General features: G+C 46.2%; 1 protein-coding gene across 9 annotated transcripts in view; it reads right to left on the bottom strand.

The window, feature by feature from the left end:
* Positions 1-25,549, bottom strand: part of LOC138303538 (uncharacterized) — a 176,857-nt gene that overhangs the window by 5,585 nt on the left and 145,723 nt on the right. The window lies entirely within an intron of this gene.

Below are 25,549 nucleotides of genomic sequence, written 5' to 3'. Positions count from 1 at the left end.
TAAAGTACTGTTTGTGGGTCTTCCCGATACCGTAGCTGGCCCGCGACCGGCCTGAACTGTTGGTTTTGTTGCTCACAACGCCGTGATAGCCCCAGGTGGAGCCATCGACTTCATGGAACTGTATTTTAAAGATACATTTTACAAAATTCATATCTTTAGCACTGTATGTTGGATTTTTATCGTTTTGGTCTTGTTTTACACAGATAAATACTGGCTATTTTTCTAAAACTGGTTTGGTGTCCTTTTGTAGTATTTTCACTGTGTTACTGTGTTATGTGCACATACTTTACACATTGCTTCTGAGATAAGTCTGACAGCTCGTGCCAAGCTACCAAGCGGGTGAGCAGGGGTTATCTGAGCGGGTATCTCCCTTATCCTGACTAGAATAAGGGTTCCTATTTGGACAAGGTGCAAACCGACTGCCAACTAGAGACCCCATTTCTAACAGTTACGGACTCACATTTTGCCTTTGGTACAAGCCAAAACGCATTTTGCCGGTGCAAATGAGTCATACATCTGGCTCCAGGTTTCCATAGGAAAAGCATTTTTTGTTTTGCCTGTAACGTTGGCGCAGTTTGACAAATCTTCACGAAATTTTCAAAATTAGTTTGGCACTCACATCTACTGCTGTTTGGAAAGTTTCAGGGTGATTCGTTGAGCGCAATGCAGAAAAAGGCAGCCAGCGGAGGGGGAAAGGATACGAATGTGCCACATGCCACAGAGACTGCACATTCCTGCAATTTCCCTTTGACCCAGGGCATCGCAGCAAGGAGAAAAAGTGGAGGCATCTTCCTGCACAAAAAATCCGGGGAGGCTTTTTCCTCTGTGTGCTGCAAAACGTAGTGCACATAAAAAGCGGAGAAATGAGGAGAAATCGAATAGTGATATTTCTCCTCGTTGCACCTTCCCTGTGGAGGCGTAAGGTTTTGGCGGATAACCAGGCTTACAAGGTCTCATGCATACTCCATTTAATGGCAAATTCCTCCCCTTTAGAATACCGCGGGTGCCCGACTGGATCCAGAAGAATTTTCAGCATAGCCTCTAAGTGGCAGTAGATGTGGTTCTGCGTTAGCACTATGGCACTCCAGAAAAAATAAGTACCACCGGAGCGTGCTGACATCAGTTTCATTCTTGATACTGTCCGTATTCTTGGACATGAAGCACCAAAAACCAATTGAGGGGGCCAGTATGTACACCTCTAATTTGGTACCTTTTTAAATGGAAGAGAGGCCATTCCGCAGAGCAAGGAGATGGGAGGGTCGGTAAGGAATATGAAGTTAAATAGATTACCCACCAGAAAGACTGTTACCGAAAGTAAATAACTTTGTTTTTCTGATGGATACTTCTACCCACAGTTTTCTTACCTTAAGAGCAGATACCAAACCGGTACCCTCCCCTGGCTTTAGGTCTGTGGAATGACTCAGATCGAAAAGTCCTACAGACTGAATGGCCTAAATGCCTTTCCTGTTAGATCCGGCTGTCAAGACAGTAATGCTTTGTGAACGCGTGTAATGATGTCCACATTGTGGTTTGACAAATATCCAGAACAGGCACTACGTTTGTCACCAATGTGCTAGCAGCCTTGGTTCTCCTGGAAGAAGGAAACGGATGTTAGCAGGCTTCAATGGCACTTGTATGAGGCTCCATCTATCACTTCTGGGCTGAGACAGGATTGATGCAGAGCTGCACCTACAAGCGAGCAAAGGTTATGCAAAAAAAAATTCCTCTGAATCCAGTGTGGAGGTGTGGGGCACTCTAAAGGCAAGGAATCTACAGTCAGTAGTATGCATCAGATATCAGAAATACTTAATTAAATAAAAAGTGCTGCTTGTGCGTACTGCCCTGAAATAATGAAAATGTCACTTACCCAGTGTACATCTGTTCGTGGCATCAGTCGCAGTAGATTCGCATGTTTTGCAATAGCTCGCCATCTGGTGTTGGGCCGGAGTGTTACAAGTTGTTTTTCTTCGAAGAAGTCTTTCGAGTCACGGGACCGAGTGACTCCTCCTTTTGTCTCCATTGCGCATGGGCGTCGACTCCATCTTCGATTGTTTTTCCCCGCAGAGGGTGAGGTAGGAGTTGAATTGTAGTAATAGTGCCCATGCAATGGAGTGACTAAGTATGCACCTATTTAAGGTTGAGATGATACATATATAAATAGTTGAAGGTAACTTCCAAACTGCTACAGGCTCCCGGGGAGGCGGGTGGGCACATGCGAATCTACTGCGACTGATGCCACGAACAGATGTACACTGGGTAAGTGACATTTTCAGTTCGATGGCATCTGTCGCTGTAGATACGCATGTTTTGCATAGACTAGTAAGCAGTTATCTCGCCAAAAGCGGTGGATCAGCCTGTAGGAGTGGAAGTAGTCTGAAATAAAGCTCAATGTGCTATTAGGCGAATTTGGTTGTGAGTTGCCCAACGCCAAATCTTTTGTGCTAGCAGGCTTAACTGCGTGGAGTGCGTCCCCCCTTGCTTGTTTAGATAATACATTGTTGTCATGTTGTCTGTTTTGACGAGAATGTATTTGTGAACTATTATTGGTTGGAAAGCTTTTAGTGCTTGAAAAACTGCTAGAAGTTCTAGGTGATTTATATGCAGTTTTGTTTGATGTACGTTCCATTGTCCTTGTATGCTGTGTTGATCGAGGTGTGCTCCCCACCCTGTCATGGAAGCATCTGTTGTTATTACGTATTGTGGCACTGGGTCTTGGAAAGGCCGCCCTTTGTTTAAATTTATGTTGTTCCACCACAGAAGCGAGAGGTAAGTTTGGCGGTCTATTAACACCAGATCTAGAAGGTGACCCTGTGCTTGTGACCATTGTGATGCTAGGCACTGTTGTAAGGGCCTCATGTGCAGTCTTGCGTTTGGGACAATGGCTATGCATGAAGACATCATGCCTAGGAGTTGTAGTACCATCTTTGCTTGTATCCTTTGTGTTGGATACATGCGTTGTATGATGGTGTTGAAATTTCGAATTCTTTGTGGACTTGGAGTGGCTACTCCTTTTGATGTGTCTATTATGGCTCCCAGGTATTGTTGTACCTTGCGCGGCAGAATTTTGGATTTTGTGAAATTGACGGTGAACCCTAGTTTGAAGAGGGTTTGTATGATATGATTTGTGTGATTTGAGCACTGTATTAACGAATGGGCCTTGATTAGCCAGTCGTCTAGATATGGGAACACATGTATTTGCTGCCTTCTTATGTGTGCAGCGACTACCGCTAGACATTTGGTAAAGACTCTTGGTGCGGTTGTTAATCCGAAAGGCAGTACCTTGAATTGGTAATGTATTCCCTTGAATACAAACCTTAGGTATTTCCTGTGCGATGGGTGTATTGGTATATGGAAATAAGCATCCTTGAGGTCTAAAGTTGCCATGTAGTCGTGTAGTTTTAGCAATGGCAATACTTCTTGTAGTGTGACCATGTGAAAGTGGTCTGATTTGATGAAAGTGTTCACTACTCTGAGGTCTAGGATTGGTCTCAGCGTTTTGTCCTTCTTTGGTATCAGAAAGTACAGTGAGTAAACTCCTGTGTTTATTTGTGTGTTTGGCACTAATTCGATTGCATTCTTTTGCAATAGTGCCTGCACTTCTATCTCCAGGAGATTGGAATGGTGTGTTGTCAAATTTTGTGCTTTTGGTGGTATGTTTGGAGGGAATTGTAGAAATTCTATGCAATAACCATGTTGGATAATTGCTAGAACCCAAGTGTCTGTAGTGATTTCCTCCCATACTTTGTAATAATGACTTATTCTTCCCCCCACTGGTGTTGTGTGGAGGGGGTGAGTGACATGTGAGTCACTGTTTAGTAGTAGGGGTTTTGGGGCTCTGAAATCTTCCTCTATTTCTAGGGAATTGCCCTCCTCTATATTGTCCCCGAAAACCTCCTCTATACTGTCCCTGGTAACTGGACGGTGTTGCTTGTGAGGTGCTGGCTTGTGTGCTCTGACCCCGAAACCCCCCTCGAAAGGGTGTTTTACGGAATGTGCTGTAATTCCCTCTGCTCTGCGGGGAGTAGAGTGCGCCCATGGCTTTGGCAGTGTCCGTATCTTTTTTGAGTTTCTCAGTCGCTGTGTCCACTTCTGGACCGAACAGTTCTTTTTCATTAAAAGGCATATTGAGAACTGCTTGTTGAATCTCTGGTTTAAATCCAGACGTTCGGAGCCATGCATGCCTTCTGATAGTTACAGATGTATTAATTGTCCGTGCAGCTGTATCTGCAGCGTCCATGGAGGAGCGGATCTGGTTGTTGGAAATGGTCTGTCCCTCCTCAACCACTTGTTTTGCCCTATTTTGTAAGTCCTTGGGCAGATGTTCAATGAGATGTTGCATCTCGTCCCAGTGGGCTCTGTCATAGCGCGCAAGTAGTGCCTGGGAGTTCGCGATGCGCCACTGGTTTGCAGCTTGTGCTGCGACTCTTTTACCAGCTGCATCGAACTTGCGGCTTTCTTTATCTGGGGGTGGTGCATCTCCAGATGTGTGAGAGTTGGCCCTTTTCCTAGCTGCTCCTACAACGACAGAGTCTGGTGGCAGCTGTGTAGTGATGAAAACCGGGTCTGTAGGAGGCGCCTTATACTTTTTTTCCACCCTTGGTGTGATTGCCCTACTTTTGACCGGCTCCTTAAAGATGTCTTTTGCGTGCCGGAGCATACCAGGGAGCATAGGCAGGCTTTGGTATGAGCTGTGGGTGGAGGAGAGTGTGTTGAATAAAAAATCATCCTCGACCTGTTCTGAGTGGAGGCTTACGTTGTGAAATTGTGCTGCTCTAGCCACCACTTGAGAATACGCGGTGCTGTCGTCTGGTGGAGATGGCTTCGTAGGGTATGCCTCCGGACTGTTATCTGACACTGGGGCGTCGTATAGGTCCCATGCGTCTTGATCTTGGTCACCCTGGCTTATGGTGGTGTGAGCTGGGGAGTGTGATGGAGTTCGTGCTGGTGAGACGTTAATCACGTGCGGAGGAGAGGGTGGTGGGGTAACTCTTTTCACCACTTTTGGTTGTGGTGTCTGTTCAGTTTGGAACTCCAACCTTCTCTTTCTTCTAATGGGGGGGAAGGGTGCTTATTTTTCCTGTCCCCTGCTGTATGAAAATACGCTTTTGCGTATGGTCCACATCAGTTGATTGTAGCTCTTCCTCAAACCTATGCTTTTGCATTTGGGAGGTTAGCAAGTGCTCTTCTGTATAAGAGCCTGAAGCTGGGTCGCTTGCAGTTTGTTTCGGCACCGAAACCCTGTCTGCGTGTTTTTTCGGCTCCGAGGTGACCTTTTTCTTTTTCGGGGCCGAAACCTCTCGGCGTCGATCTTCTTCGGTGCCGCTGTCTCGGCGTCGAGCCGTGTCCACACCGGCATCTCGGTGTCGAGGCTTGTCTCCAGCACTTTCTCGGTCCCGAGAAGGCTGCGTGCCGGTGTCTCGACCGGAGTCGGACGATCTCGGCACTGTTTGGGCTTTTTTCGGTGCCGACGGTCGGTCACTGAATTTATGGGTGGAGCCATGGCCTGATGGCAGTGGCGTCCCCTGGGCCTTGTAAATCTTCCTCTGTGTGGTTTTCGACGTCTTACTCACGGTTTGTGTATCGTCGAATCCTTCGGAGTCCGATTCTTGGATCGAGAAGGTACCTTCCTCTTCCTGCTCCTCGAACTCTCGGTGGGCTGTCGGCGCGGACGCCATCTGAAGTCTTCTGGCTCGACGGTCTCGGAGTGTCTTTCGGGACCGGAACTCACGACAGGCCTCGCAGGTGTCTTCACTGTGCTCAGGTGACAGGCACAGGTTACAGACCAAGTGTTGGTCTGTATAGGGGTATTTATTGTGGCATTTGGGGCAGAAACGGAACGGGGTCCGTTCCATCGGCGTTCTTCAGCACGCGGTCGGGCCGACCAGGCCCCGACGGGGGATCGAAAAACTACCCCGAAGGGCACCGGAGCTCTTCGATCTTCGATGCGGTGTTGAATCTAACTACGCCGATCCCGAACGCAACAATACCGACGAAAATCTTCCGAAATTAGCTATCTTTCCGTTCCGAAACTTGGAGCGACAGGAACACGTCCGAACCCGATGGCGGAAAAAAAACAATCGAAGATGAAGTCGACGCCCATGCGCAATGGAGACAAAAGGAGGAGTCACTCGGTCCCGTGACTCGAAAGACTTCTTCGAAGAAAAACAACTTGTAACACTCCGGCCCAACACCAGATGGCGAGCTATTGCAAAACATGCGTATCTACAGCGACAGATGCCATCGAACTAAGTGTTTTTTATTCAGTTTGAAAAAATCTTTCCCTACATTTTGTAACACAAATTAGAGGTGACAGGAGACACTTCTGCTAGAATTACCGTCCTGCCCAAGATTATCTTTTTAATCTACTCACTTCTAATTTTTCACTGACCACCACATCATTACTAATGTCTGCAACAAGTGTAGTGGGATGTGCAGTTTGAGGCTGTGTTTTCACCATGCTCTGTGCCCTTCTCACCGATTTGTTTGAGCCAATTTACTTGTTTCTGTCCAGGTGAACATACATGAATTCCGATACTATGACAATATACAGAAGCTGTTAGATGTATATTTCCATAGTACACTTTAAGGCTTCATGTGTTGAAGAAGGGTCATGAGAAAGTGTGTAATTACAGAAAGGATTTGGCTGACGCAACTGAGGACGTTGAGAACGCTGGTACCGGGTGGCTCACAGCAGAGAGAGACGAGGGGGTGCTGCAGATCTGTGGTCTGTCTGTGTGGTAGTGGTGGTGCCACAGCGTCCCGGAGCCCGCAGGAGCCTGGTCCGGGCCCAGATCAAGGATTACGGCAGTGGCGGGCTGGGAGTGTCACTCCCTTCAACCTTGCCGTCGCTTGTTTCAGCCCACTGGTGCTGCCAGACACGGTGGGAGTTTTTACCCAGCCCAGACTCCCTGCTCCTGCCGCTTCTGTGGTTCTGCTGCGCCCCTCGTGTGTGTCGCTTGCCTGAGTCAGCCGCCTGGCGAGGTGTGATGAGGACACGCCGTACCGTGCCGCCTAACTGCCACAAACCGTCCTGCAGTTTGTTCTAGCTACACAAGCACCCCCAAAATCCCAGAAGTCAGGGCCCTGGGAGTTATTGAGGCCAGTGAGGCATGAGGCGTGTAAGGGCTACCTCAAGTGGTGCTCTGAGCACTTATAGGGAGAGGAGGCAGCAGACAGAAGGCAACAGACGACAGGAGATAAAAGCAAAGTAAGTTGTGTGAGAGAGTAATAGCAAGGAGGGAAGAAGGAGCAAGACGTTAAAGGAAATAGTCACCTCTCTATGAAATAAAACTGTTGAATTGATTTAAAGCGGTGTGAACCTAACAAAGAACTCGCAAGGAGCCAAGGAGAGGTTCCGTTCCCCTAATATGTTTGGAACAAGGGGAAAATCAAAGAGGGTCAAGGAGGAGTTACCTCACACAACAAAACCCTATACACTAAGCAGGAACCTGAGCAGGAGCTAGAGCAGGATCCCGGAAGTATACAGCTAACCCCAGTGCAACCCACAGAAAAGTAGAGGCTGCGGTGGGGGGGTCCAAACTTGGAAGCCTTGGCGAATGAAAGTGATCTAGTGGAGAAGAAGGCTGGGATGTCCAATCTGGAACTTTTTTTTCCAACTCGTGCTGACTCCGATGACAACGAGGATAAGGTGTCTATTTGGAGGCTAGGCCAGGGCACGACCAGCGATACTGGGTGCGTAACATTGAACGGGTGAGAAATTGAGGGGAGCCCTACAACTCTATTGAGTAGGAAACAACAGAACACACTGACGCATCTAGAACCAGTTCGGGAAAAAGGAGACAAGAAAAATCAAGCAAATACAACTTAATCAGAGATCAAAGACTCCTCTACCCCTTATAAACACACCAGCTGGTCAAATGCAAAAGCAAACACTATAAGTAACTACTACAGCTATATTAATTCAAGAGCTGATTGGTCGCAGACACAATATTCCATGACTAGTGCCGCCCCAGTGCAGACACTGGGGGAAAATGGTGACGCTAAGGTGATGGGGGCTGAACTGGAGCAATCAGAGGCCTGGCAGCTGGAAATACTTCCACTGCAATCATTCCAACCAATGCATAATCCTCAAAGGGCGGTGAATCTGAAACAATCAAGCCATTAGAGCAGGATCAATCACCAGGAGAGCAGACAAAGAGCCATGAACTACACAGGAATTATTCCTGGGTCCAACTAGGATCACAAAAACCTGGGAATTCCCTTCAAACCATTTGAACAGAAAGTATCCAAGTGGAGGCAATACCACATCAGAATACAAACATGAAGGGAACTGAAATGGGACAACCATCAATTAAGAAGTTCTGTAATCCCTCAGCGCCACAGTCCTTTTTAGTATGCCAAGTAGGAAAAAACAATTCCACACTACGTAGACATGATATTAGCTTGTTTAGTTTGGAGCTTTCCTCACTCGACAACTTTGCAATCGGAAACACAGAACCCCAATTAGACAGTATAACATCGGATGACCTACATTTTTTGGATGGCAGCATATATAAGGAAGACAAGCAATTGGAAGGACAATCAATCAATAATCAAAATGGGCACAGTCAGGAGAACAGAAAGGACCTTCCACTAGATCAACCCACTCTTAGCATTATGAAAATCATTCGCACAACACAGGACTCAATTGCAAGTGCGATCATGGTCCAGTCTCTTAAACTAGACAATCAACTTGAGCTGACCAGACAACTTACAGCTACGATAAAGACCACAGACTACAGGATGGCCCTGATAGAGGGTGCAGTAAGGGAAAATCTGCGACAGCAGTTCATTGCCGATACTGCAGATAGGCAAACATGTGGCCCACTGTTGGAGAAATTACTGGAAGTCCCAAAGGTAATTAACAATATAATTAAAGACTGTAGACTTAGCCTTAAAAATGTACCCATGTATGACCCTGAGCCCAAAGAAATAGCGCCAACGAACAGAATAGGCCCACTAAACCTAGGACGCGTAGACTGCCCAGACATGAGTGGTCGCACAGAAGAGATAGAGGAAAAGAGTGGAATTTCTGCATCAGTAATTGAAGCTCCAAGTGTGGAAGAAAAGAAGGTTCAGAATAAAAGGTCTCAACCAAAAGTTAAATGGAAAAGTAAGTGGGGAAAAAAGCTAAGGGGAGTAAAATAAAAAGCCACAGCAAAAAAAGGCACAAAACGTGATGTGGCAGTCAAGACCAGTGGGGCAAATTAAAAAAACTGTACAGCCCCGACATGAACTGATTGTCCAACAACTGAATGTAGATCAAAATACCATGGGAGAGAGCCCAGGAAGAACAACGGACAAAGACAGCGACTTCATGAATAATAATCCAGGTCTGCTGTGTGATAAAAGCTGTACCTTTCACTCTCATATAAATCGCATGCCCACTGGATACAGGGGAAGTCAAGCATCTAACCTAGGCACCAGAAACAAAAAGAGGTTGGAAATAGAGCTAGTAAAGAATCGAGTGACAAATGAGCAAGCGAGGATTCATCTAATGGAATGTACAAACAGAGTCCAGAGACATGAAAACCAAAACTAAGACTTAAAGACTAGCATCCCTTGGTCACGAAAATAGAACATCTAGCCCAAGTACACTATCTGAACGCAGTGCAAAATCATAATGAAAATTGTCAACAGAAGTTAAACACCACTATCTAAGGTATATCGCAAGTAAATAGTAAAAGAAAAAGCAGGACGTTGAAGTGTACTGAGGCCACAGATAGTGAACAAAGTACACAAATTACCAACTATGTGGAAATGAATGACAATCTAATATCTCTGGCTCCCATCCCCCCAACAAAAATAAAATACTGTCATTGGGCCTGGCCAGAAGAACACAGTAGCCAGATGAGGCCTTTCGAACAATTGTTTGACAGTGCTTAGCCCGCAGTGCCACAGCCCGCACACAACGGGAAAACCAAAGCAAAAATTGAATTCTGTCCCTTAAGAGGTGAAACACAAGAAGGATGTAAGAACACTGAAATGCATTACGGAAGGAGAAAAAAAACAAGAAGGGCCAGTATTCATACAACCTGTAACTAATGCTAACAGCAAAGAGAAAAATGAAAGTCGAGATCAAAGAAGTCAGGTACAGGAAGGTTGCGAGCATATTGAGATCCACTCTGAAAGAAACAAAGATCATGAAGACACAATCATGTTCACCCCTGAGTATTCTTCAAGAGGGAGCCAAGATAATCTAAACAGGAGCAATATTTTATGTCTTCTTAACTTGCCAGGCCTGCATAATGTAACGACTAATGATTTGCGTTCAGTAAGATTCATACAAAGAAAAGGGTCAAATAGCGGGGAATCATCAGAAACTGTCTGGACCTCATCATGGATAGTAAATCAGATCCTAAATCAGTCCAGTCTGATGAAGACCTGGGGAATAACAATTGACATTCCGCAAGAACTATATTCATCAATATTTCTTGAAAAAGCTCAAACACAAAGTGGGTCATTCTGACTTTCGCCGCCCGCCAAAGTAACCCCGTTGAAAGACCGCGGGGGTCATTTCGACTTTCCCGCTGGGCCAGCGGGCGACCACCAAAAGGGCACCCGCCGGCCCAGCGGGAAAGACCCTGCAACAATGAAGCCGGCGGAGTTGCAGGGGTGCGACGGGTGCAGTTGCACCCGTCGCGATTTTCACTGTTAGGGGGCCCCTGCACTGCCCATGCCAGTGGCATGGGCAGTGCAGGGGCCCCCAGGGGCCCCACGACACCCGTTCCCGGCATCCTGTTTCTGGCGGTGAAAACCGCCAGAAACAGGCTGGCGGGAAGGGGGTCGGAATCCCCATGGCGGCGCTGCAATGGAGGATTCTCCGGGCCAGGGGAAATCCGGCAGGAAACCGCCGGATCACCTTTTCTGACCGCGGCTTTACCGCCGCGGTCAGAATGGCCCTGGAAGCACCGCCAGCCTGTTGGCGGTGCTTCCGTGTCCCTCCACCCTGGCGGTCCATGACCGCCAGGGTTGGAATGAGGGCCAAAATGTACAAAGCAAGTACGAGCCTAAAGATAACTTCGGCTCAATATTGCAGGGATCAATTTGCTCCAAACAACAATGACCTAAACAAATAAACTTGAGCAACATGAGGTTCCGTCTGTTAGTTAATACCTTAAGAAATATCCCTGGTATTATCTCACAGCCACAGACGTACGAAGAGCAGCCATACAGAAGCCTGTAGCAAAAAATGGACCTCTTGAATATAAAACATGGAATTAGATCACCACTAAAAATCTTAAGCTGGAATACTGCAGGACTAAAAGCCAGAATCGGGGATAAGGATTGGATAGAATTTATTAAACAACAAGATATCAGCTGCTTCTAGGAAACTTGGTCTATCAATGCCATCGACAAAGATGGGTTTTCCACTTTCTATCTACCCGCAATTAAACAAAAGAAAGGTATACCAATAGGGGTCTTGACTATTTGGATTAGAACTCCACTACTAGAAAATTCTGTAGCAACCTACATCGTACTAAGCAAGGATATCCATACATTAGTAGTGAAACACAGGGCTTGGTCACTTGAAATAGTGAATGTGTACTTCCCACATATCAGTTGGGTTCAAGTTAAGCCAGGAGTGGGCTGTTTAAGGAGCACATCCTAAACAAAAGATCTAGAGACCAGTGAGATTCTATGATTGGCTACATGAATGGTTGCTCTGTTCAGTTTTTTCTGTTTCGTAACAACTTTCTACTAACATGTGGTGACTTTAACACCAAACCCCATCCTATCCTTGGGGATGAACGAGTATTAGAAGAAGACAACACTTGGAATATTCCGATCCTCCCCATCGAACGCTGCCAAGGTTCAAAGAAAGGAGAATTAATCTTCAAAGCCTTATTTGATGGTGGAATTCACATTTTAAATGGAAGAACTAAATCAGACAAAGCATTGAAATCCACCTTCCAAGTTGGAAAAAGGCAAAATATTATCGACTACATGGCAAAAAACATTGAAGCCTGGCATTACATCATAGGTATGGAAGCAGGGGACAGGATCGAGAGTGACCATGACCCGCTGTTAATGGAGATGGTCCACCCCGACACAGGCTCCTGGAAACCTGTTCCTCTATATAAAGAATACCGCCCAACAATAGCCCTGAGACCAAACAGAGAAAACATTATAAGGATAGACATGGGTGAACCTTATACAGGTGCCCTCAGTAATACCTGGATGTCATCTCTCTCCATGTTCCTTGATCTGCCAAGTAATGAGGCCTCTTCCCCTCCTGCAGAAATTCAATAATCTTCTAACACAAACATCGGAGGAAAGAACTAAGAATCTCAAAATCATCCCAACGGAGACTGAAGGTTGGTTCGATGACGAGTGCTTAAAACTGAAAAAAAGGCACTATCACGAGCAATAAAGAACCAGCATTTGAGTAACTTTAATGAGCAACAATTCTTTGATTGCAGAAAACAATACAAGAAATTATTGAGGCACAAAAAGAAGACTTTCCACATAAGCTCTGGGAGATCTATTGCATGCAATCTCAGCTGGAAATTCAAAAACATTTTGGGAAATACTCAGGTGGGGATGCGAAGGACCTCAGAAAAATGTAGAACTGAACATCAATCACCAACTCTAGGTAAAGCATTTCACTGCTCTGTACGAAGAAGAAGATAAGATTGCACATGGAAGTATCAATAATCCAATAGGCCACAACCAAGGGTTGGATGGTAGCGACTGTAACTAAAGCAAGAAAACGCCACCTCCTGAGAATCGCGTGGAATGAAACTACGTGGCCCAGTGTGCCCGAACGTGAAGCAATGGATGAATCAGCTCCTAATAATTCTCCCCGCACAAACCTCATGAAAACAACCTGTGCTATACCCTGTGCCATGGAACTAGTGCTTGAATTCAGTGAGAAAGAAATTTCACAAACCATCAACGTCCAAAAACCGCATATGGCTGCAGGCCCAAATAGAATTCCTTCAGACGTTTATCGTAATAAACTATCGTTATGGTTACCAGTTTTAACTCGCCTATATAATAGCGTTTGGTCCTTTGAGGAAATCTCGTCCTCATGGAGAAAATCACTAATTGTTCCGATACACAAGAAGGGGCCACAGGACATGATGTGCAATTACAGGCCAATCTCATTGCTTGACAACGTTGGAAAAATGTTTGCCAAAATGTTCGCCAAATTGATCCAGTCTTCACCTAGACCAGTGGATAGAGGAAGGAGATCTACTATCGTTCCATCATGCTGGTTTTAGGAGGGGCCGAAGTACAATAGATCAACTTTTTAAGCTGAACATGATCTGCTCCAAATATGTCTCCCTAAAAACTTCCACGCTGTACTTGGAATTTTTCGACCTTCAAACATCATTTGATAGTGAGGTTCGCCAAATATTATGGCAACTACTGATGGAAATGGGTATTCCAGGAAAGATCCTAGGGTTGCTAATCGTATTACACACAGAAAACACTGCTAGAGTCAGATACAGCTCGAGAAATGACCATACGGCAGAGATTCCAATCCAGCGAGGTGTCAATCAAGGGTGTGTTTTGGCTCCAACCCTATTTAATTGTCATATAAATTAAGCAGGCCAAAAACTGAGGAATCTAAACTTGGATGTGCCGAAATTAGCTAATGAAAGCATACCTATTTTGCTTTTGACAGATGATGCTATGCTATTGGCAAGAACGGAGATATCAATGCATAGTCTGCTAAAAACTGTGAATCTTTCTGTGCATCAAGGAATTTGACGATTAAAGAAGGTAAAACCAAGTTTATGATTCGCAACCAAAAACAGAAGATGCGAGCTACCTTTAAGGTTAATAAAAAGTCTTTGAACCAAGTAGAGACCTATGACTACTTGCCAGGTGAATGATAAATTGTCTTGGAATCCGCAAGTATATAAAAGCAATATCTCCCTGGCCCACAACAAGCCGATGCTGTACTCAGATTCGCAAAAACCACAGGGAATCACATGGTGAGCTTGCGTACAAAATGAAAGCGAGGGCTGCTGCACTGTATGGTGCGGAGATCTGGGGACCAGCAACACAAATAACTGAAAATAAATTTAAACAAAGACTACTTTGTCTAGGTAGTGGCACACCTATGAAAGCGATGAGAATAGACTTACAAATGAGAAAAATTGAGGATTATATAGCATTGGCTCAGATAAGATACTGGATCCGCATTTGGACCAAGGAGGAACTTAAATCATATAAAGCTGCAATGATTGATATAATGAATCTAGAAAATCATAGGAAACTGCCTTGGTTCAATCATGTTTCAACTACCTTGGCTGCAATAGGCTTAGAAGAAAGGAATGGTTTCTTACCTGTAACTCCAGTTCTCTCGTAGGGGTATTTCCATGATAGTCATAAGCACTGAATAGTTCCGCGCGCCTGCGGGGACCCCGGAGCACTGATGTGAAGTATATTCTTAAGTGCAAACACCAGCCGTTTGAAGAAAAGGTCTGTCAAAAAACACTTAAGAATAACATTGTGCAGCCTATGTGAACAGCTACACAGGCCAAATTGTTGAAAAGAAAATCAATAGTAGAGTAAATTCATGTTCAAACACCTATTTATTCTAGAAATGTAATAACAAATACATTCTCATACTTTATTTACACCTCTGATGAGAATAAAACAATGCAGGGCAGTGTAGCCCATAGGCTGCCATTATACAGAATGTAAATAGAGCTGTGCCTTTAAGAAAGCAAAGTCTTCCTGTATCCCATCATGCACAGCAACAGGCAGTTGCCTCAGTTCTTTTTGAAGGCTTTTAACCTGGAACAAGCTTTGTTGGAGTACCAACATCAACCATATTTATGGTAACTTTTTCTATGTGAACTCCACCGGGGAGGAGGGAGGGTTGCTTATGACTATCATGGAAATACCCCTACGAGAGAACTGGAGTTACAGGTAAGAAACCATTCCTTCTCTCGTAGGGGATTTCCATGTATAGTCATAAGCACTGAATAGAGTAGCAAGCCCATCCCCATAACCGCGGTGGAGCAGACAGAAAAAATAGTGCCAAAACACTAAAGTTATGCAAATAAGTTCTTAAGCAAGGCCTGTCCAACCTGTGCATCCGCCCTAGCGTCTGTATCAAGGCAGTAATGCTGAGTAAAGGTATGGACAGACTTCCAAGTGGCAGCCTTGCATATTTCTGCCAAAGGTATATTTCTCATTAAGGCTGTAGTAGCTGCCTTCCCTCTAGTAGAGTGGGCTTTTGGCCTACCACCGAGGGACTTGTTCGCTAACTGATAACATAACATTATACATGAAACAATCCACCTGGATAGTGATTGCTTAGACGTGCCCAACCCTGTTCTAAGTGGGCCATAGTTAACAAAAAGCTGTTGTGATTTACGTAAGCATTTTGTCCTGTCCAAGTAAAATTTCAAAACCCTCTTTACATCCAGAGAGTGCAGCGTTCTCTCAGCAGGAGTAGCTGGATTTTGAAAGAAAGTTGGAAGTGAAATGGTTTGATTCACATGAAAATCGGAGACGACTTTCGGTAAAAATTTTGGATGAGTTCTCATTACCACTTTCGCAGAATGAAAAACCGTGTAGGGTTCCTGAGAGCAAAGGGCTTGGATTTCACTGACCCTACGCACTGAAGTGATTGCCACCAGAAAAGCAGTTTTCCATGTGAGATGTTGAAGCGATGCCTTATGTATTGGCTCGAATGGAGGTAGCATCAGGCGCGATAGGACAACATTCAATTCCCATGGAGGAGACGGCCTTCTAATGGGGGGAAAGACCTTTTTTAAACCCTCCAGGAAGTCTTTAATAATTGGGATTCGAAAAAAGGAAGGTTGTGATGGGCTCTTCCTGTATGCTGTTAGAGCCGCCAAATGTACCTTTATTGATGATAATTGTAAGCCCGATTTTGCCAATGTTAGGAGGTATGGCAGAATAGACTCTTCTCCACAGGATATCGGGTCAATGTTGTTGTCTAAACACCACACACAAAATCTCTTCCACTTGCTTGCATAAGTGGATCGTGTGGAAGGGCGCTTAGCTTCTCTCAGGATTTCCATACAGTCCTGAGGTAAGTTCAAGTGTCCATATTGCACTAGCTCAGGAGCCATGCTGCCAAACTCAGTGATGAGAGGTTGGGATGAGATATCTGCCCTCCGAACTTCGTGAGCAGGTCCGGACGATAAGGGAGCCTGATGTGTGGTTTGAGTGACCGGTGAAGAAGGTCTGGGAACCACCATTGTCGTGGCCATTCCGGAGCAATCAGGATCATTTTGGACTGAGCATTGGATAACTTCTGGAGGACCGCCGGAATCAGGGGAAGCGGTGGAAAGGCGTAAAGAAATGCTCCTGACCAGCTTATCCACAGGGCATTCCCCAGTGTCCCTGGATGGTAATATCTGGAGGCGAAGTTTTGGCTTTTTTTGTTTTCTGGGGTTGCGAACAGGTCTATAGAGGGGGAACCCCATAGTGCGAAAATGGAATGAACGACGTCGTCGTGTAGAACCCACTCGTGGTTCTCGTCCATTACTCGGCTGAGAGCATCCGCTTGCACATTCTGGATGCCCGGCAGGTGAGTTGCTACTAGCGACATGTTCCTGGCTAGAAGCCAATGCCAGATTGTCTGAGCCTCCCTGGATAAAATCCTGGACCTGGTGCCTCCTTGTTTGTTTACATAGTACATGGTGGCCACGTTGTCCGTCTGAAGAAGGAGAGTTTCCGCTCTCAGAGAGGGAAGGAAAGCTTTGAGCGCAAGGTGGACCGCTCGAAGTTCCAGCAGGTTGATGTGATAGAGACTCTCTTTCTGTGACCACTTGCCTTGGACTCGAAGATGTTCCATGTGCGCTCCCCATCCGAGCAGTGACGCATCTGTTACTATGGTTTGAGCTGCAGGCTGTCGTTGGAACGGAATCCCCACCAAGAGATTGTCGGGTAGACACCACCACTTGAGGGACTGTAAGGCGTGGGGAGAAAGGAGGACTTTGTTCTCCCATTCGTTCATTAGTTGACTCCATTGATCCTCCAGGTTTTCCTGTAATGGTCTCATATGGAGGCGAGCATTGGGAACGAGATGGATACAAGACGCCATCGAGCCCAGTAGGGAAGCTATTACTCTTGCAGTGGTCTGTGGAGCCTCTTGCAGTTGTTTGCACTTTTGGAGAATCGATAATCGTCGTTCCTCCGAAGGAAACACCTTTCCTAGATTTGTATCTATAATGGCTCCTAAGTAATGCAACCTCTGAACCGGTGTTGCTGTGGATTTCAGGAGATTTACTTGAAGACCGAGTTTCTGTAACAGCTGTAGAGTCCATTTGAAATGTTGTTGCGTCTCTAGATAACTGGAGGCCTTTATGAGCCAATCGTCTAGATAGGGGTAGACAAAAATTCGATGCTTCCTCAAATGGGCGGCTACCACCGCCATGCATTTGGAAAAAGTCCTCGGCGCTGATTTTAGGCCGAAGGGCAGAACCGCAAATTGGTAATGATGTTTTCCGACGGTGAACCTTAAGAATTTTCGATGTTTCTTGGCCACCGGAATATGAAAATAAGCGTCGCAAAGGTGTACTGCACAGAGCCAGTCGCCCTGACGAAGATGTGGGTAAATTTGGTGCAAGGATAGCATCCTGAATTTCTCTTTGCGAATCCACTTGTTTGCTGTCCTTAGGTCTAAAATGGGACGAAACTCTTGCTTGTCTTTTTTTGGCACAAGGAAATACCTCGAATAAATCCCCTTCCCTTGCTGGCTGATCGGGACGGGTTCTATGGCTCTTTTTTGCAATAGGATGGTGACTTCTAACTGAAGAGCTTCGAGGTGTCGGTTGGTTGTTTTGGGTGGAACAGATGGTGGAGGACTGGTGAATCTGAGAACGTAACCATGTCTCACAATATTCAAAACCCAGGCGTCTGATGTGATGCGTAGCCACTCGTCCAGATGATTTGAGATACTTCCCCCTACCGGAGTGGATAACGGAGGAGGGGGAAGCGAAGATTCAGGGCTTAGACGCGGGCGCCTGTCGAGGTGTCTGGGTCTGAGGTGTTGAACGACCCCTTGTCGACCTTCTGGAGAAGCCCCTCTGATGCTGCTGCTGCTGCTGTTGCTGAGGGCGTGAAGACGTCCAATGTGGAGTCTGATACCTGTGGGTGAACAGTCTTCTTTGATATGGGCGGAATCCTTTTCGCTGTTCTTTAGGTCGCTCCATGCCTACCGCTTTCAGGGTATCCAGCTCCGACTTCATTCTGGCCATCTCGTCATCGGCATGAGAGCCGAACAAAGTGGAGCCTGAGAAAGGTAGGTTCTGTATCCTCTGCTGTGCTTCGGGTTTAAGCGATGTAAGCCGCAGCCATGCATGTCTCCTGAGCGCTATACCATGAGCATAGTTATGTGCGGATAGTGTTGAAGAATCCGCCGCAGCACTTATAATCTGGTTAGAAACCATAGCTCCCTCGCTCACGACCCCTAGGAAATCTTCCCTTTTGTCCCTAGGGAGATGCTCCGCGAACTGCAGTATAGAGTCCCAGAGGGATCGATCATATCTCCCTAATAAAGCAGTGGCACTGGCTGCTTTCATGGTGATGGATGCCGTTGAGCATACTTTTCTTCCTGCAGCATCGATCTTTCTGCTCTCTTTGTCTGGAGGAGCAGAGGAAGACGGTGACGTCGAATGCGATTTCTTCGCTGCCACTATAACTACCGAGTCTGGTACTGGGTCCGACCTCAAGAATAGAGGATCTTGCTCTGGTGGACGGTACTTTTTAATGAGTCTGGAAGGAGCAGACTTTGTTGTAGCCGGCGTGAGAAAAATGTCCATTGCTGGCTCAATAAGACCCGGAACCAGTGGAAGTAAAGGTCGTGAAGATGTCTTTTGATGCAAGGTCTCAAAGATTACTGATGTCGATGGGGCCGGAGCTGCTAGCGGTATATTCAGCTTGGTTGCCCCTCTCACTAAGACCTCCTGAAATGTGTTGACATCATCTATGGGGGACACTCTTGGGGACGGTGAGTCCGATAAGGTTGGAGAGTAGTCCCGTGTGGACGATGAAGAATGTCCATGACGGTGCCTAGAGGTAGATGTACGCCTCGACGAATATCCAGAACGCCCTGCAGATCGCGTTGGAGTCCTCGGAACAGACTCTGGAGGAGGCGCCGGAAGAGGAGCCGTAGGTGTTACCGGCGTCTGTGGTAACGGCGACTGCCTTTGCGAGAGCTGTGGCGATGCTGGAAGTAGGATAAGCGAGGCCGAGGATTCCGAGGTTGTATAAACCCTTCTAGGCCTCTTAGATGGTCTTCTCGACGTCGAAGCACTCCTCGACGTCGAACTGCGGTGACGGCGAGTGCCTCTAGACGTCGACTCGTCTCGCCCCTGAGAACCTCTCGACGACGACCCTCGACGTCGGTGCAGTGACGGTGAACGCCTCCGACGGCGAACACTCTCTCTCGACGGCGATCTCCCTCGCCGTGTCGACGGCGAGCCCGACTCGGATCTCCTTGGTGTGGACTGTGTGCGCCGTGTCGACGGCGACCCAGATCCTCTCGACGTCAGGTGTCTTCGCCGCCTCGACGGCGAAATAGCTGTCGACGGCGAACCATGTCTTTTTCTCGCCGGCGAACCACTCCTCAACGGCGAACATGTTGGCGCCGTTCCCTGCTTCGACGTCAACGCTCTCGACGTCATCTGAGATCTATGTCGTTTTTCAGCAGGTCTGGAAGGAGTCATGGAGGAAACAGGTTGAGCCCTGGTAGAAGCCTGACCTTCTCCTCGCTCTGTAGTGGAATGGCCACTTTTTCTCCTGTCCTCTCTCGCCTGAAGTCGGATCTTCTCTCTATCACGAAGGGTTCTTCTAGAGAAGGTTTTACAAATGTCACACGACTCCGGTTTGTGGCTGGATGGAAGACAAATTATACAGACCCTATGTGGATCTGTTTTAGCCTTCTTTCTGCCACAAGAAGGACATTTATCAAAAAGTGAAGGCATTTCTAACTCGAAAAACCTCAAAATTCTGTCAGAATTTAACAGAAATCAGTAGAAAATGATCACTCAAAGGTAAAAACGTCGAGTGAAAATGAAATTCAAAAGATATTTCAATGAATTTCTGTCACAAAAAGCTTTGTGAGGTAGAGCTCAATGCTTCAGGGTCCTGTCAGCAGGAGCCGGAAAAAAGAACTGAGGCAACTGCCTGTTGCTGTGCATGATGGGATACAGGAAGACTTTGCTTTCTTAAAGGCACAGCTCTATTTACATTCTGTATAATGGCAGCCTATGGGCTACACTGCCCTGCATTGTTTTATTCTCATCAGAGGTGTAAATAAAGTATGAGAATGTATTTGTTATTACATTTCTAGAATAAATAGGTGTTTGAACATGAATTTACTCTACTATTGATTTTCTTTTCAACAATTTGGCCTGTGTAGCTGTTCACATAGGCTGCACAATGTTATTCTTAAGTGTTTTTTGACAGACCTTTTCTTCAAACGGCTGGTGTTTGCACTTAAGAATATACTTCACATCAGTGCTCCGGGGTCCCCGCAGGCGCGCGGAACTATTCAGTGCTTATGACTATCATGGAAATCCCCTACGAGAGAATCTGGGTTCATCCAGAAAAAAAAAATCACGAAACCTAGCCTTGTCGCAGACCACAAAATACGGGATATTTGTGACTTACCCAGTCCTTTGTTAAAGCGTTATATTTTATTTAATCAAGAACTTAATCCAGCTGCCTTTATGGATAGTATTTACCCGGAGTAAAAAAGATCTCTATTTCAAATTTCGCATGGGTACGATACCGGTGATTTCAGTGACTAATAAGTGGCAGCCTGTTCCCTCAGGGAGATCTGATTGCTGCCCCGGCCTCTGTGGTGGTCAAGAAACATTACTGCACTTCCTTTTAGTATGTCACTTTACGATTCAACTTCGAAAACTGTTCTTACGCCCACTTTTTAAATGTTGATGATTGTTTCAGCATATATCTTGGAGGCATGGAAATTAAGATTGTTAATACACGCACAGCTCTCAGTATACTAATAACTGTTCAGTGGGGTTCCATAGGTGCCTATTTTCAGGGAAAATGGTGTTGGACGAGGCATGATAGGGAAAGTATTCTGGGGCGTTATTAAGTTGGAGGGTCTTATCAAACAGTCCTGTATGATTAGTTCCAGGATAACTATACCTAACTTTAAGCTTCTTCGTGCCTCTATTAAGTTGATTAGTGCGTTATGTGAATAAATTACTGTGAGACTGGTTAGCCACTGTCGCAAAGCACATAGGTTTTATTGATAAGTTTGTATTTTAATATGTGATTTTTACTGTGTTATGATGTGATATCTGGATAGGCTGACAACAATAAATGGTAATGGTAATGGAAAATGACTTGAAAAAAGGTACGCAGGCGAGTAGGTCTACCACAGAACGTCTGCAAGACCTAAATGAAAAACCAGAGTATTAGTTAAACAGTCACAATAATCTGGTCTTTCGGAATTAAACATGGAATTACAGGAGCTGGAGGTGCTTATGAGAAAACTCCACAGAAAGGGAGTCTGCACTGAGAAGGGCCGGCCACCATCCTGTTGCTTTCCGTAAGGAGGAACCAGAGGTAAATTATTGCCTGATGAACACAGCTTGGGATCTGGTCCAAAGAGTGTGAAGTTGGGCGACAGACACAAGTGTTCTGTGTCAGGTGTAATGCAACATACAAAGACTTGTGTGTTTCTCTTGCAATCAATGACAGCGTGTGTTAGGATCACAGCCTCTCCAGAACTCTGGCTGTCACATTGTGGACTTTAAAAATCTGAAAGGCAGTCCAGAGAGAGGCCGGTTCCAAAATCCATCCTAGTTAAAGAAAGGAGTTCCTGACCAAAAGAGGATGTGACAAACAAAGATAAAGCACACTCCTTCGCAACAATTTCAGCTACCCAATAGCAGGACTGGCAGTGCCACTCAGTGCCCACAGGGCCCATGGGTGTCTGGTCAGATTCCAAAATGTCTCACTACTGACACAGGACTGGGATAAGACTGATCCATTCAATTAGAGAGACAGTACTTAACGTGCAAGATAGTGCTGATATTAAAATGCAGTTATTGACAGAAATTTACTTAGCGTGAAGTATTATTCTGATACTAAATTCCCATTATAGAGAGGCGTATTCAGTAATACTGATATTCAACTCAGACGTTCCCCAAGACAGTGGAGGATCTGGGTATTCTTAACACCTATATAGATGCTCGTTACTGAAGGTATCATCTTCTAGGACCTGTTCCTGTCTCTTTGGTTTCTGGTGACTGTATGAGTGTATGAACTATAAACTTGTGGGATCACATTCAAGGTAAACAGAATCCCACGCACGATATGCAGGGGAAGTCACTACAACAATAACAACCTTTTTTGTAATGTGATGCACAGTAAAAGCTCACAAAATAATCCTTTACATTTTATTACAGGGTAAGTTGGAGTAATTTGTTTCTGCAATCAAACACAGAGTAATGTGTAATGTAATGTAACAAAATAATAACAATAAGCCCCGTCTGTAAACCAGTAAAAGGTAAAGTAATCAGGCTTATCCCAGCCTGTAATCAAAGAACAGAATAATCTGATCATAGAGATCTGTTCCTGTGCTTCAATGCAGGGTAAAGATCCCTCTTTCAGCTGATGGATGGTAAATTAATGGCAGCAGTCTGCTTCTGTGAACGGTGACTCCGCTTGTGTGAGTGAAGCTTGTGACTCCGCTTGCGTGAGCGAAGCTTCAGACTCCGCTTGCGTGAGCGAAGCTTCAGACTCCGCTTGCGTGAGCGAAGCTTCAGACTCCGCTTGCGTGAGCGAAGCTTCAGACTCCGCTTGCGTGAGCGAAGCTTCAGACTCCGCTTGCGTGAGCGAAGCTTCAGACTCCGCTTGCGTGAGCGAAGCTTCAGACTCCGCTTGCGTGAGCGAAGCTTCAGACTCCGCTTGCGTGAGCGAAGCTTCAGACTGTGACTTGTGTGAGTGAATCTTGACTCCTTGTGTGAGTGAATCTTCTGACTCCTCTTGTGTGAGTGAAGCTTGTGACTCCTCTTGTGTGAGTGAAGCTTATGACTCCACTTGTGTGAGTGAAGCTTCTGACTCCACTTGTGTGAGTGAAGCTTCTGACTCCACTTGTGTGAGTGAAGCTTCTGACTCCACTTGTGTGAGTGAAGCTTCTGACTCCACTTGTGAGTGAAGCTTCTGACTCCACTTGTGTGAGTGAAGCTTCTGACTCCACTTGTGTGAGTGAAGCTTGTGACTCCACTTGTGTGAGTGAAGCTTGTGACTCCTCTTGTGTGAGTGAAGCTCGTGACTCCTCTTGTGTGAGTGAAGCTCGTGACTCCTCTTGTGCGAGTGAATCTTCTGACTCCTTCTGTGAGTGAAGCTTGTGACTCCTCTTGTGTGAGTGAATCTTCTGACTCCTCTTGTTTGAGCGAAGCTTGTAACTCCTCTTGTGTGAGGGAATCTTCTGACTCCTCGTGTGAGTGAATCTTCTGACTCCTCATTTGAGTGAAGCTTGTGACTCCTCTTGTGTGAGTGAAGCTTGTGACTCCTCTTGTGTGAGTGAAGCTTGTGACTCCTCTTGTGTGAGTGAAGCTTGTGACTCCTCTTGTGTGAGTGAAGCTTGTGACTCCTCTTGTGTGAGTGAAGCTCGTGACTCCTCTTGTGCGAGTGAATCTTCTGACTCCTTCTGTGAGCGAAGCTTGTGACTCCTCTTGTGTGAGTGAATCTTCTGACTCCTCTTGTGTGAGTGAATCTTCTGACTCCTCTTGTTTGAGTGAAGCTTGTAACTCCTCTTGTTTGAGTGAAGCTTGTAACTCCTCTTGTGTGAGGGAATCTTCTGACTCCTCTTGTGTGAGTGAAGCTTGTGACTCCTCGTGTGAGTGAAGCTTGTGACTCCTCTTGTGTGAGTGAGGCTTGTGACTCCTCTTACGTGAGCGAAGCTTGTGACTCCTCTTGCGTGAGCGAAGCTTGTGACTCCTCTTGCGTGAGCGAAGCTTGTGACTCCTCTTGCGTGAGCGAAGCTTGTGACTCCTCTTGCGTGAGCGAAGCTTGTGACTCCTCTTGCGTGAGCGAAGCTTGTGACTCCTCTTGCGTGAGCGAAGCTTGTGACTCCTCTTGCGTGAGCGAAGCTTGTGACTCCTCTTGCGTGAGCGAAGCTTGTGACTCCTCGTGTGAGTGAAGCTTGTGACTCCTCTTGTGTGAGTGAAGCTCGTGACTCCTCTTGTGTGAGTGAAGCTCGTGACTCCTCTTGTGCGAGTGAATCTTCTGACTCCTTCTGTGAGCGAAGCTTGTGACTCCTCGTGTGAGTGAATCTTCTGACTCCTCTTGTTTGAGTGAAGCTTGTAACTCCTCTTGTTTGAGTGAAGCTTGTAACTCCTCTTGTTTGAGTGAAGCTTGTAACTCCTCTTGTTTGAGTGAAGCTTGTAACTCCTCTTGTGTGAGGGAATCTTCTGACTCCTCTTGTGTGAGGGAATCTTCTGACTCCTCTTGTGTGAGTGAAGCTTGTGACTCCTCGTGTGAGTGAAGCTTGTGACTCCTCTTGTGTGAGCGAAGCTTGTGACTCCTCTTGCGTGAGCGAAGCTTGTGACTCCTCTTGCGTGAGCGAAGCTTGTGACTCCTCTTGCGTGAGCGAAGCTTGTGACTCCTCTTGCGTGAGCGAAGCTTGTGACTCCTCTTGCGTGAGCGAAGCTTGTGACTCCTCTTGCGTGAGCGAAGCTTGTGACTCCTCGTGTGAGTGAATCTTGTGACTCCTGTGAGCGAAGCTTGACTCCTCGTGTGAGTGAATCTTCTGACTCCTCATTTGAGTGAATCTTCTGACTCCTCATTTGAGTGAATCTTCTGACTCCTCATTTGAGTGAATCTTCTGACTCCTCATTTGAGTGAATCTTCTGACTCCTCATTTGAGTGAATCTTCTGACTCCTCATTTGAGTGAATCTTCTGACTCCTCATTTGAGTGAATCTTCTGACTCCTCATTTGAGTGAATCTTCTGACTCCTCATTTGAGTGAATCTTCTGACTCCTCATTTGAGTGAATATTGTGACTCTTTTGTGTGAGTGAATCTTCTGACTCCTCTTGCGTGAGTGAAGCTTGTGACTCCTCTTGCGTGAGTGACGCTTGTGACTCCTCTTGCGTGAGTGACGCTTGTGACTCCTCTTGCGTGAGTGACGCTTGTGACTCCTCTTGCGTGAGTGACGCTTGTGACTCCTCTTGCGTGAGTGACGCTTGTGACTCCTCTTGCGTGAGTGACGCTTGTGACTCCTCTTGCGTGAGTGACGCTTGTGACTCCTCTTGCGTGAGTGAAGCTTGTGACTCCTCTTGCGTGAGTGAAGCTTGTGACTCCTCTTGCGTGAGTGAAGCTTGTGACTCCTCGTGGGAGTGAAGCTTGTGACTCCTCGTGGGAGTGAAGCTTGTGACTCCTCGTGGGAGTGAAGCTTGTGACTCCTCGTGGGAGTGAAGCTTGTGACTCCTCGTGGGAGTGAAGCTTGTGACTCCTCTTGTGTGAGTGATGCCTGTGACTTGTGTGAGTGACTCTTGTGAGCGAAGCTTGACTCCTCGTGTGAGTGAATCTTCTGACTCCTCATTTGAGTGAATATTGTGACTTT

Source organism: Pleurodeles waltl, chromosome 7, assembly GCF_031143425.1.
Source record: "Pleurodeles waltl isolate 20211129_DDA chromosome 7, aPleWal1.hap1.20221129, whole genome shotgun sequence".
Taxonomy (NCBI): Eukaryota; Metazoa; Chordata; class Amphibia; order Caudata; family Salamandridae; genus Pleurodeles; species Pleurodeles waltl.
The sequence above is the reverse complement of the archived record's forward strand: the minus strand, read 5'-3'. Positions and strand labels throughout refer to the sequence as shown.